We start from the raw sequence: 13,670 nt of genomic DNA on the forward strand, positions 1-13,670 counted from the left end.
CCAGCGCAGCACCCTGTCCTTGCCGGTCTGCGGGCGGGTTCGTCTTCCCTGGGGACTGCAGCGACGAATTTGTCGCTGGCATTTTGGCGAGGAGCGCATCTCTCTGAAAATGTTGACAAAAGCAAGGGTAACTCTGGAGATGCTCCGATTGCTTAAGGGTTGTGCTGATGCATATCAACATTTTGAGCTTAATCATTACTCGGGCATTAGCCAGTAATTTACAAACTTCAGTCACAACTTGCAGGGCATTTTTTTATCCATGAAGCACCTAGAAAGGCGCTTGAATCCTTGTTTCCTCTAGAACTGTCTCCAGAGGGCACTGCGTATTCAAAGCGTGGAATGTACGAATGTGCTGTGGGATGGGGTTGCTGGCAGTGTCCGTCATGTGTCTTCACAGGGCTCTCATGGTTCTGCTGCCTGTGTTGCGGTGAGTAACGCCATTGAAGTTGAATGTCTGAGGCGTCTCTTTGTAGAAGAGGAATTTGCAGTGTTCAGGGAAAGCGTACGTTGTTGGTCCTTTAGGATCAGATGGATTTCAGAAAGGGCCTCTTTGATCATTGAATAGTTTCTTGGGCAGCCATAGCAGACAGACATAAACTTCTCCAAAATCCCGTTGGTTTTGCTCTGTCTGTAAGACCGTTCCAGTCCCACCCAGTAACTTCTGCTCTGAGTTGGTGCTTGGGAGTCGTCTCTGTGCCTGTGCCTCTTGCCGCGTTGCTCGCAGCGATGGAAGCTGCCAACCAGGGCCAGCTAAAGTCATGCTACGGCAGCTTTTGAGTCCTGGCTTGTCCGCAGGGTGCCCTGGGGACAGCCGCAGTCAGCCTGGTGGCCTCTGTAGGGGGACGCGCGCACAGGCTGCACAGAGCCGAGCTGCCCGCTGCAGCCTCTGGCCGTCCCCACGCCAGCGCCCTGCCGCCCTTCTCAGGCAGTTTGATTTAGAGCTCATCGGTATTCCCGATGACGGTGGTAGGAAAACTTTCATTTATCATGAGTTGTGCCTCTAATGAAATATCCATTTCCCAAATCAACTGCTCAAATTTCCTGTCACTTGAATGACTTGATATAGCATTGGAAGTATTACTTTCGAGTGCTAACAACCACTGAGCACTAATGCACAGAGGAAAGGCTCTGAGCCTCTAAAAGCCGAGTTTCCTTGCCAAAACTAAGTATATGACTGGCAGGGAGAGTTTTTCTAATATTTATGCACTCTTAATGGTGTTACCTCTATGACTGTGCTTCTACATTAGTGCTGTCCTGCCATAATTTTTACTCAAATAAGCTCTAGGTATGGAGACTGCAACTTTGATTCAAGCCATTGATGAAAGGAGTCCTTTCCACCTTCTCTCCTGGCTTTTTCCACCCCTGGGCTGCCTATCCCTGCCCTTTCCCCTGTGCTCACATTAATCTTCTTTTGCTCTGCCAGTCTGTACTCTGTTTCCCCTCTTCCTGCTGTCTTCTGGGCTACCAAAGCCAGAGCCTTCTAATGAGCGGTGAGTAGCGTTCACGACTCTTAACGGTCAGGGGCTCATTTCATGGACTTCGCAGCGCTTTTGTATTGGCAGTGGTCTCGTAAAACCACGTCAAATGATGTATCATCCTTCTGACTTAATGGTAAAATGCGATGTTTTCAGCATTTCATCTAAAATGTGAGGTTTCAAGCCAACACTCGTTCGGTTTGGCAGTTTGTTTAATTACATTGGAGCTCATGTTAGATGGCGTTTGCAGATGCTGCCATCACGGGTAGGACTGAGCTGGCCATGCCGCCGGTGGGCTGGGAACAGCATTAGGGTGTTGGCGGTGGTCCAGGAAACCCTCTGGCAATAGATATTGAAAAAGATGGTTTAGAGGAGCAATATCAGTTCACAATGAGGGTGCAAAGCCTAACAAAGAATGCCAAGCAAGCTATGGAAAACAAAAATCGTGTAAGATGCATTTGCTTTGGAGGCACTGGAAGAAATAGAAGAGATGATTGTAAAGGTTGATTGTGAAATGATGGGTAAGGAGAGGGATAGAAAGCTTTGCCTCTAAGAAATATGCAAGAGAAACAGGAGGGGAACCACCATGCAACATGTTTCCTTGTGTTTTCTAGCAGTGATAATATTACTAAGAATATGAAAAAATAATTAATAGTTATGGTGTTAAGAAGGGCAAAAATTAAAGACATTTTTTCTATGAGGTTACGTTCTGTCTTCTATCTACTCTAAACATAAATAATTTACTATTTGTGATTTATGTTGTTAATCTAAATTACATTTTTCTTGGGTATGAGACTGCAGTAGATTATGATGTTTGCAGTGCCAAAGGCTGTGTTATGTCTTTTATAGAAGATAAAGTCCTGGCTCATGTGTTTTGTGATTCCAACTTCAAATTACATTATTCACCTCTGCCTCTGTGGTTTTATACCATATTCAAGATGCGTGCTAGCAGTGCCTTCTTGTATGCCAGGAAGATGTTTCTGTTTTTTATCTTTATGAAGGACCACATTATTTATTTGGAACACACCAAATGCCAACAAGTACTCATGCAAGCAGCAAGCAAAACCTCACAGCAAACAATGTGACACTAATCTGTTGTTTGTGCTAAAATACAGAAAGGAAATTACTGTTTGGCTGTCATGAAGCTCATAAAGGAAAAAAAAAAAGAAAAATGCCACTGAAAAAGAATAAGCTTCAAAAGAAAGTTCCATTATCAGTTTGTTTCATGCCTTGTAGCTCCAGCTGCAAACAATCCCTTTCATAAGTACACCCTCAAGATAAATGGCAGCACAATTCTGGTGGTATCATTGAGATAAAACCACAACTCTTCTCCATCTGGGGGAGGGAAGATCTGCTGAGACTACTGCTTTATTTTGTTACATCTCATCACCATCTTGGGGGAGAAAATGAATATGTATCGTCTGTTATCTTGTCATTTTTGAGCCAAACATCTTAAAATACATTTTCTGTGAAATAACCCTAGGGATTTCAAGACCAGAATAAATTATTAGAGCAGTTTGAGCTTGGAGTCCCTGTACTTGCTTTAAATGTGGCAAAAGCTCTTCCTAGTGTACAGATGAGACTTGCTTTTGCTTAGTAACCAAAGAAAAGAGAAAAAGGAGGAAAAAAAGAAAACCCAACCCAAAGTTTACTTAGCCTAGGTGCCAAACCAGGCAGCTGCTTAAAACTTAAAGCAGAAGAGGAAACAGCCTCAAGTTGCGCCAGGGGAGCTGCAGATTGAATATTAGGAAAAATGTCTTCACTGAAAGCATTGCCCAGCATGGCACAGGCTGCCCAGGGAAAGTGGTGGGGTCACCATCCATGGGGGTATTTAAAAGACATGTAGATGCAGCACTCGGGGACAGGGGTTAGTGATGGCCTTGGCAGTGCTGGGTTAACAGTTGCATGTGATGATCTTAAAGCTCTTTTCCAACATAAATGATTCTGTGATAATGCACAAGCTGATGAGAGCATTTAGTGAAGCTCTCCAAGGGCTTGAACTGCAGATTGAGTAGGTGTGGTGTGGACAGATCGGATGTCGAATGCACTTTGAGATCCCAGCACTAATCCTCTATTTATTGCATTGGAATTTGTTAATGCTGTCTGGTGGCTGTTTTCCTTAGGCTCAGTAGTAACTTTACAAGAAAATGCCTCCGAGGCCCTTGCCTGGCTGAAGGATCCCCTGGCCATCTCCAGCAAGTAGTGCTGGGCACAGCACCCGTACAGTACCACGCAGCAGAGCAGCAGCGCCCATGCAGCACCATGCAGCAGCACCCATGCAGCACCACGCAGCAGAGCAGCAGCACCACGCAGCAGAGCAGCAGCACCACGCAGCAGAGCAGCACGGGCTGTGCAGCCGCCCGTCCCCAGCCTGCCCTGCCCGGGGACGTCCAAGCTCCACTTAATTTGGCCAAGTGCTCTTCCTGGACGGGGGTTCCCAGCAGGCAGCCAGGTCTCTTTTCTGATAGCTCTTGTGAATATATAATAACTGTCTGACTATAACAAGATCATCACACTGCCCCTGGAGTCAGTTCACTATGAAACTGCTTTATGGTATTCAAACTGAAAGAAAATTGATAGCTTGTCCCAGTGGAGATGCTGCTATAAATTCTATATAGCAGTGTAAATCAACCCCAGGAGAGCAAGGTCAGCAGCCTGCTGCCTGCTCCCCTGCCCTCTGTCTGGAGCAGCCCGAAGGCTCTTGCAGGGAGCTGGTGGCCCAACCAGGGTGGCCCTGGACTCCTGCCACCCCAGGGATGCTGCCAGCAGCTCCGCAGGGTTTGCTGGCACGCAGGCAGGCGGCAGCGCATCCCGGGAGCCTGTCCCTGTGAGGGCCTGACATGGTCTGAGGGCTTAAACGTGATGTGTGTCAGCAGAGCAAGGGGTTACGCTGGGTATTGTGTAACCCTGATAATTATAAAAACCCATTTTGGAGAGATCTGTTCCTCGCCACCGCATTGTGTCTCATTGCTGAGAGATGGTTTCCAATCTGAAAGCACTTAATGAGATAATTTGTGATGAGCTTTAATGAGTTTCAGTCATTACTTGGCTTGCTTCCACCACCACAGTGCTGATGCCCTGCAGCCACTTTCACACCACTTTCACAGGTAGAATTTAGTCCTAAAAATTGGGGGGGTGGTTTGTTGGGTTTTTTTTTTTTAAAGCACTGCAGTCTAAATCATGTCATATTCTCAGTGAAACATTCAAAGAGTAAATGTGGTGTCCTGGAGAGAAAAGTGTTATTCCCAATTTTCACATAATGGAGCTACAACATAAAAATGCCCTGTGCTGCGTAATTCTGAAAGTGGAGCCAGAAATAAAAACCCAGATTTTTTCCCAAAGTGAATTTCAGTCTCCCATATCCACAGCAAGAATAAAAGTTTGATTTCCTTCAATATAAAAGAATTACAGCTTAGATTTGCATAGATTGTCATACTGCTGGGTTATGCCAGCTGAAGTTTCTGGATCCCGCCTTGGTGCAGGAGGTGAGCCTATGCAGTCAACGGTAAGAGCAATGGTAAAATCTAAAAAGCTACTTTTACTTTCCTTCGTTTTGTCCTCACTGATGTACATGTTTACTATTGTTTTAGGTAGAAATTACAGATGTATTAAAGGATTTATTTCTTTTTCTTCTAGTGGCAATGAAAGAGCTAAATCTGTGACCAGAGCCACAACCGGGGGTCTCTGTGGCCAGCGCAGGGCTCAGCCACGACCCTGCTGCTGCTCGGATCTGTGCTTGCCATTTCCGGGTACGTTACTGGCCCTAGGTTTGGGGCAACTCACTCTGTTTGTGCCGACTCTTTAAGACATATAAATTATATACGATGAGAGATACTAATGATACAAGGTCCTTGGTGTAGGCATGTGCATGGTGTTTGAGCACAGATAAAGGCTACTTTTGAGGTGCATTGCCAAGACAAGTGATGCCCTGCAACCTTGGATAGACTTGAAGAAAGTCTAAATTGCAAACACAGGTCACCATAATTTTCCCAGTTGCAATGCAGGAAATTCCATTTAAATACAAGAAGAAATCCTTCCTCTCTGAGGGTGGCTGGACATCGGTGTAGGCTGTGCAGGGGGGCTGTGTGATCCCCTGCCCAGGCGATGAGGGTGCTGTGTCCTTGCCCGGGCTAGGATACAGCCTGACACCCGCCAAGACCGCTGCAACCTGCCTCCAAGAGATTCTAAATGTTTTTTAAACATACGCAGGTGATTGATGTTTATGTGTCTCCCCTGTAGCAAACGAAACCTTCTCTTCACAACTATTAACTGTTAGTCGTAAACTACCCTTAGCTGAGCTGTGCATTTCAGAGGTCTTACAGTAATGGGTGACATTCAGATGTATTTGGAAAAAAAGTAATAATCCTTGTTTCTAGGAAAGCTCTTAAATTTAGAGGTGTTTGTGATTGCTGGGAAGTAAAGTATAATTTTTTTGTGTATGTAGGTTATTGTATTTTAGGAATGGATGAGCAATATCAGGTCTCAAAGCTAATGGTATTTATTCTGGAGGGCGTTCGGGGATGTTTGCTGTGAACGGCTGGGGTCAGGACAGGGTTGGGGCTGGAGAAGAACTAAAATTAATTTATTCTGAAATTTCCCAGTGCGGCTCAGTCTGTGACTCTCCACTGCCGCCCTCTCCACAGCATCCCCCTTCTCCCTCTGGGCAGTCAGCCCTGAGGCACCATGACCTCGCTCCTCCCCGGAGACATTTCTCACCCCTCTATTTAGAAATGACTGTTCTGAATAATTTAGTACATTGGAAATCTTTGTTCTGTACCTCCAGGCTGATGTGGAAATTTGTCTCGAACTTGAAGGCTATCTGAAATCAATAATATCATCAACTTCACCTGCATTTACAAAGATAATATTTCCATAATATTGCCAGATTTCAAAGGGAAGAAGAAAGGCTGTGCAGTAGGAAAAAAAATCATAAGTATTGCAGTGAAGCAGCATTAAATTTTAGAAAACTTTTCCAAGACCATTAATTGAACTTTCTTACAAGATTTAAATGAGATATTGAAAATCAAACACTGTGGCCTAGTTTTAATTGCCTGTTCTCCGATACAGCCTAATCTTAGAGGTGTAGTTTCTATTTTGTATCTGTAAAGAAAGATTCAGCAACCCCCAGAGAACTGGTGTCATCTCTTTACTGCTTCAGAGATCGACATAGCATTTAAAATTATTTATCTTGCGTGTATGCCAGTTTCTCAGCTGAACTCCTGTGTGCCAGCACGCTTCGGAGAGCATTTGTTGTGGGTACTTAAATCCAGTTCCATGGTGCTGCTAAAAGCAAGTCTTAATGTAAATATTGTTAGGAGTGACTTAAAACTATTGCTTATCACTGCTCTGGTTCAGCACTGCCATGTCCCTCCCAGTAGCTTCCAGCCTCCCGTGTGGGGTTACCCCCCTGCCCATTACGGAGGGGCTGCTCAGGTCGCTCTGGGTCTCGGGAGCTGTACCTGCGCGAGGGGCAAGGCTGGGGTTCTGAAACTTCACTTTTTTGGGTATGTAAATGGAGTTTCACCTTTCAGCCTGGTCCCTTCCCAGGCTTCACTATTTCTCATTGTGAACTCAGTGCTTAATGTTATTGCCTTTTTTAAATTGTTTTTGCGGTATGTGAAAGGCAGATACCAACAGTACATGTACTCTAAACCCACATGTGTTTCTTGACGTTACTCCCGTGTACTCTTGGACGAGGCAGCTGCCGACTTGGCCCCCAGGGTGGGTTGCTGTGTGCTGTACAGCCCTGCATCCTGCCTGGACACTGACACCCAGGACCCTGGGCTGAGCCGGGGTACAGGGATGCCCAGGCAGAAAGCCAGGTTTTACCCTCTGCCTGCATGAGAATGAATTGTCTTTCAGAAAGGAGGTGTGTCATTTGCTATTATTCACTGTCTTTAAAGAAATCTTTAAGGCAGGAGGATAGGAATATTCCAAATGCTTGGGCTGAGCTGGCAGTAACTGGAGCTGCAGTGATTTGTTGGGTTCCCAGCCCAGTGAAGACCCTCGATTATGCAGACAGGGCTTGTCGAAGGTGGGCAGATGCTGGACCAAGTCAGCACAAAATTGCAATAGGGAAACATTTAACCTGGTAGGTTCTGCGTCTAAAAACTCTGCTGCTTGGCACCCTTGCCTTATATGCACACTCTACTGCATTTCCAGTGTCTGTTTATTCGGACAGTAACCTGTGAATACTTGATCATCAGAGTTGACTAAACTTGATATTTTGTTTTTTGGGGGGTATCACACATGCTAAAAAGGGAGACAAAATGTGCAATGAATGAAAAGCAGTTTTCCAGTTCATGCAGACCAAAGGGTGCTGCTCTAAACCCAGGTACCACATGTGTGCCCCTTGCCAAGCCCTTGGTGCTGCAGACTTGCAAACCATTTCTCTGGCTGTAGCTGATAAATACGGGCTCCTTGTGGCTGCCTGCTGTACCGACTGAGTTACACGTGAAGTCATTTAAAGATGGACGGAGCAGACCTGCGTGGAAAGGGTAGGAGGATTTATTTCAACCCCTCTGCACAGGTCTGCAACACATGGTTGCAGCAGTCCCCCCTGCACCCCCCGACGCTGATGCAGTGCAATTTGTTTGCTGAGTGGTGCTGAGCGAGCTGATGCAGCCAGCCTGTTGGCATGAGTCCCGGAGGCTGGGTGCTGTGTTTATTTCTAATGAGGAGAAAAATGCTGGAGAACACACGTGGCATGACTGTACATACTGAGCCCCCGATGTTCAGAGCACAGTGGGACATTCGTTATTCCATCCGCCAGAGTGCCTTGGTGAGTGGAGCATGACTGCCCGTCAGACACGGAGATAAGGATGCGTCCCCGGCAGCTTCAAGTGTCTGTCTGGTCCACCAGCAGATATAATGACACTGGGCATTAACACTAGGAATTTTTTCTTTGTTATTTTCATGTTTTAAACCGATAGCTTGTAGCAAGGAAAGAAAATATGAACTTTGTAATGTTTGTATTGGCGAAGTAAATAATGGTAGGAGCCACCCTGGCCCAAAGCACAGTTGGTGCTTTGCACCGCAGGCAGCGATCCCACCCCACGGGGAGCTTGGGAATGCAGTACAGTGGGAAGGGGGCAGACCCTTTTGCTAAGTTTGGTAGTTCTGTGCTGTACTGACATTTGTTCCCTGCCCTCACACAATTGTGGCCATGTAGACAGATACTTTGAGGCAAGGACAATTGAAGGGATAAAAATACACACTGTATTTTAAACTTTCACCGTTTCCACATGTATTCAGCAGTTGGTTTGTCAACTCACTAGCTGACACTGAAGAGCAATTCTGTGATATATGTTTGAAGTTGTTTCACCAAAGCAAAAATCGCCGCAATTTCCTGCCATGGCATCTGCTGGGAGGACGGCTGCTCCCCAGCAAGAGCCCGCGTCCTGCCCTTGGCCAGCGCGGAGCATGCTGCTGGGGGGGCGAGGGGGGGCATGGGGGTGAGGGGGGGGGCGGGGGGAAGGCCGCCACACACCCACCTCAGACACCAGGGCTGGCAGCAGAGGGTGGAAGACGTTGGCGCCTGTTGCAGCCGTAAGCTGGCCGTGTGGGGCTGACCCTAACCTCTGCCTCGAGGGGAGGTGGGTTGGCTGGTGGGTCAGTGCAGCACGGGAATACCGTGTCCCCAGAACGTTGTAATGAGAAATGACCAGAGATAAGGATTTAATTATGCAGCTGGAGGATTTCTGAGGTAGCCTGCCCGAATGCTGTTCAGGCTGCTCTCATGGAGAGCAAAGCCTTGAATGTAGCAGAAAGCTGGCTGATGGTTCCATGGGCTTTGGATCAGGAGAGCCCAGAGCAAGGTACAAAACGTAAAGCTGAATCCCAGTTGCATGTGAATCTTACCTATCGCCAAGTTAAGAATAGCCAAGTTTTACTCTATTATAGACCTTAGAGCAGTAAAACAATCTTCTGCTTATGTTGTCTCCCACTGGTAACAGAAGATAGAGCTTTCTGGATATATTGTAGATAACATGTTTGAAGCAACTGAAACTGTACTTTTATGTTGTGAAATAGTAGCAGGAAAGTGGTAAACACAGCTTTAACTTCTTTCTTAGGAGACTTAGTGGCTAGTAAGAGGAGGGGGAAAGCCACTTCTGGTGTTCGTGTAAGCAGCCACGCAGTGTTCCCCTGGGCTGCGGCTCCTCCAGGCTGACCCACGGGAGCTGCCCGTCCCAGCAGCCCGGTACATTCTGTGCATGGGTGCCATGCACAGCGCGGATTCAAGGCTTGCCTTTTCATACTGCACTTAGGAAAAGAGTTCCCTCGGTCATTTTGCCATTTGAAATTTTCATAAACTGCTGAATATTTGATGAAAACAACAGCAATCCTTACTGTGCTTCCTGTGTGTGTCAGTGGATGGCTTGCTCTGGGGTCTCGGGGTTTCCTTATAGGTCTGCAGTTGGTGTTTATTTGAGAGTAAACGCACCTGCAGGATGCAGTTAATGATATTCTTTTTGAAGTATCATAGAAGAAACTCCCAATATTGGAAACATGTGGTTCATGGTAGAGAAGGTTTAATGCAACTTGATAGCAGTGAATTTTTGATGCACCAGGGGTCCAATAATAGCCATAAAGTCTCTCTTAATGGGCAAATAAGCAACTCTGGAGAAATTAAAATAATTCACTGTATTAATACTACAGGTTGAGCAGTAAACAGGACATTGTTTATGGAAAAAGAGACCAATTTAAATCCAAAGGAATCCAAACTCTCTCCTTTCAAGAAAGTGTACAGCTATTTATCTTTTGCAGCTCCCAGCAGCTGTCCGGTGGAAGGGGTCCTCCATGCCAGCATGGCAGAGCAGGCGCAATTTCCATCTGCTTTCTGTTCCCAGCAGAAGCAGGAGCTGCTCATTCTTCTTCCCCATGCCAGTTACACGCCATGGCAGTATTCATTGCCTTCGTTGCGACTCAGTGTTAGCCATCACTGGAGAACAGGCTGATACGTATCCCAGTTACTACTGAGTAACTGAAACGCACCCTGGGGAGACTTAGCTCTCAATTTATGGGGCATATGCACTGGGTTTGGTATTGACTTTTCTAAATCTGTTATCTCTGCATGAATCACATCCATACAGAAGTGGGAACTTCTGACCCAAACTTAAACATGTACTTAAAAGCCTCAACCAGATGAGAACAATAAATTGGATAGCTAAGTGTTGTGTATGTTGGAAATGGCAGATGCACAGATGGCAGGAGAGGCAAAACGTGTATAAATCTGACAGTTTGGAGAACTATGATATTTACACCTGGTGAATGCTTAAAGAGAGTGGCTGTAATAATACATCTATGTTTCTAACTGCTGATCCCTTTTCTTCTTTTTCTTTTTTTTTCCTGGAGAAAGCATTTACAGAAAAATTATAAAGATAAACCCGTATTGCTTCCCATTCATACCAGAGAGTGGCAGCTTCATTTCCCAGGGTATTGGTTAGCCTGCCTCACTACTTTTTAATGCAATTCCCAGTAATTTGTAATTTCTGGCCATTTTTAATGGCGACATTTTAACCTACCAACAGTCATTAAATACTCCAGTTTCTTTCATCTCCTCCGTGATAGACTGGCCAATCTTTCCATGCAGCTCTGTTGATTGCGTGGTATTAGTTTTCCCCTTACTGAGCCAGCTGGGCTAATGCTGGTGACCAGCAGCGAGTATGGGCAGGGGGCAGAGCCGCAGGAGGAGGGGGAGGAGGGCTGGCCATCCTGGGGGGCTGGAGGAGAGCAGTCCTCACTGCGGTGGGCCAGGTCCCCGTCCCGCTGGCTGCTCCCGTGGGCTCCCGCAGGGCCCTTAGTAATGCTTTCAAGGAGATGCTGGCCATGTCCTAGTGCTTTCTTTTTCTGTTTAAAAAGTGTGTCAAAGCTTTTAAATTCAAAATAATGCCAGTTTTGAGCGAAGCTGGAGGACCGAGGAGGCAGCAGCGTGTGGCAGGCGGTGCAAGAGGGCAGTCGCCCCGCTGCTGGCGAGTATCACCAGTGTGAAGCGGCGCTTCTTGAAAACTGAAGAACTGAACTCATAGCGTTAGTGCCCGTTGTGTTAACATCTGTTATTATAAAAGGCACAAGGAAGTCTCAGGTACGTTCTGCCAGAGGTAAAAGCGTTGTCCAAGGTTCATTGTTACTAGCGTCACGTTTTGATGGAAAGCGCATGCCTGAAGCAGATGACATTTTACCAAATGCATCACTAGTAGTACTACTACGCCAAGTAGAACTGGGAGTCACGTGGGCGACAAGGACGGTGAGTACCACATGGGAACCCGGGTGAAGGTGTGCATGTGCCTGGCCTGTGAACAGTCTGTTGATCGTGTGTTTTCACCTTAATTCTGACACGGCTGAGCACAAGTGCGCGGTGTGCTGGCGCTGAGCGTGCCGAGGAGCACGTGGCCGGCTGCGGGGGCGTTGTGCTGGCAGGGCGAGAGGCACTGGAGGTGCTACCGTTGGCAGCCTCTGGAGAGAGGGTGTCTGGAAAACGCACTGATAATTGAGTCAAGCCTGTGTAAACCTTTGGCTATTCATGTGTGAGAGGTGGGGACAATCCTGGGTTTGTTTATAAATTACAACTGTCTTCATACATTGTATGAGACTTTTTGATGAAGTGTCTATAGGTGTGCTTACCCTCACATCTCAGGCCTTGCATGCAAACCAGCTCTGATGAGGTCGAGGGCAGTTTTGTCACCGGCTGTAAAGAAAACAGAATTGCACCAGCATGCTTCTATTTCCGTAGGGCAGCACAGAAGACAGCAAAGAAATCTCGGTCCCAGGTCCATTCTGTGTGCTTTCCCGGGCAGATTTCCCAAAGCAAATCAGACACTGTCCTTTCAGTGACCGGCGCTGTGTTTCGGAGGTCGGAAGGCAAGGGGGTGAGGAGGCACCGCATGCTGCCCGATGCAGCCCCCTGCCTGCTTGCCCGCAGGCGCAGCAGCCAGCCCTTTGGGGGGTGAACGTGTGGTGCGGGGGCGCAGCAGCAGGTAACTGCAGCCTCAGCATCACCAGGAATATAATTTTTTGTTGGGGATGTTTTGGCATGCAGAATTTTGTTTTGATTGGCATCGCTGTGACGTCACACTATATTTATATCTGGTTCCTGCAGGTCTGAGGTGGTTAATGCTGCCGGGATCAGGGTGCTGGGGGAGGGCCAGTTTCTTCTGCCAGGGAGAGGGCTTTGGCAGGTGCTGTTGGAGCACCAGGGTGCTGCCCAGCTCTGCGAGGTGGCTGCACAGGGGTGCTGGGTGTGCTGTGGAACAGCAGCAACAGAGTTCCTTCCCAACTCATGTTCTCTGCCTCCAGGTCGTCGTTCTTGTTCAACAAAGAGGGAGCGTGTGAGCAGCGTACTCAAAGTTTCGAAATTATAAAATGATGATGAGGTTTTTAATGGTATACAGGTGTGAGCAGGGTAGGGCTGATGTGGCAGAGGCTGGGAATGTCGCTGGAAAGGCAAAGTCCCAGCATGGCCAGCTGGAATGCAGAGACAGGCCGGCAGTGGCTCACCAGGTGGCACGAGGTGGCCTTCACGAACCGCAGCGGTGGGGGTTTTCGTGACTGGTGTCACTGGCAGCAGGGATGGATATGGGAAAAGTTTCAGAGGTTGCATTGCCTGCAATAAAATACTGGTTTACATTATGCAGGCGAGAGTTGTGACTCCATAGTTAAAACTGAGTTGAATGTCACTTTTTAACATGTTTTTCTTCTGAGTTTTACCTTGATGCAATTTATTACGTTTGGTCTGAGGATGGATGAGTATGACATGTCTCTGCATAGTGTTTCACACCAGACAGTGTTTTCTCTGTGTCGTAACTTCATCATATTGTATTTTTTGTCTCCTTATGTGGACATATTTATTGATATACTGGAACGTACAGCATTGATTGATGTACATGTATTGATGTGCCTATGTTTGAAATGTCCTCGCTTCTTAGAGAGTGGAAAATAGACTGCATAGTCATAAAAGCTGGTGAAAATTCAAAACACGATGGTAACTTGTGCCTGAAAGTATGAGCAGGGAAGGGTTTTCTATGCAGAAGTGCCCAGGCCTGTGCCCGCGCCTGTCAGGTGGTGTGCTTGCGGGTGCTCCGTGTGGGAGTGGGAGCCCTCGCCCCCGCGCCAGCCCTGCTGTCACCAGGAGCACCAGCATCTCACGCTGGGCTGCTCACAGGGCAGGTACTGAATCACCGTTGCTGCATCCTGCAG

General features: G+C 47.1%; 1 long non-coding RNA gene across 30 annotated transcripts in view; it reads left to right on the forward strand.

Annotated features, from left to right (window-relative positions):
* The window catches only part of LOC130147838 (uncharacterized), a 206,962-nt gene that overhangs the window by 168,832 nt on the left and 24,460 nt on the right, over window positions 1-13,670 (forward strand). For 29 of the 30 annotated variants that reach the window (XR_008821384.1, XR_008821383.1, XR_008821370.1 and 26 more), the window contains one exon: window positions 5,112-5,224. The exons of the other annotated variant lie outside the window; for it this stretch is intronic. This is a non-coding gene — a long non-coding RNA (uncharacterized LOC130147838). The remainder of the gene's footprint in view (window positions 1-5,111; window positions 5,225-13,670) is intronic. 30 annotated transcript variants of the gene reach the window in all.

This window comes from Falco biarmicus, chromosome 4, assembly GCF_023638135.1.
Source record: "Falco biarmicus isolate bFalBia1 chromosome 4, bFalBia1.pri, whole genome shotgun sequence".
Lineage (NCBI taxonomy): Eukaryota > Metazoa > Chordata > Aves > Falconiformes > Falconidae > Falco > Falco biarmicus.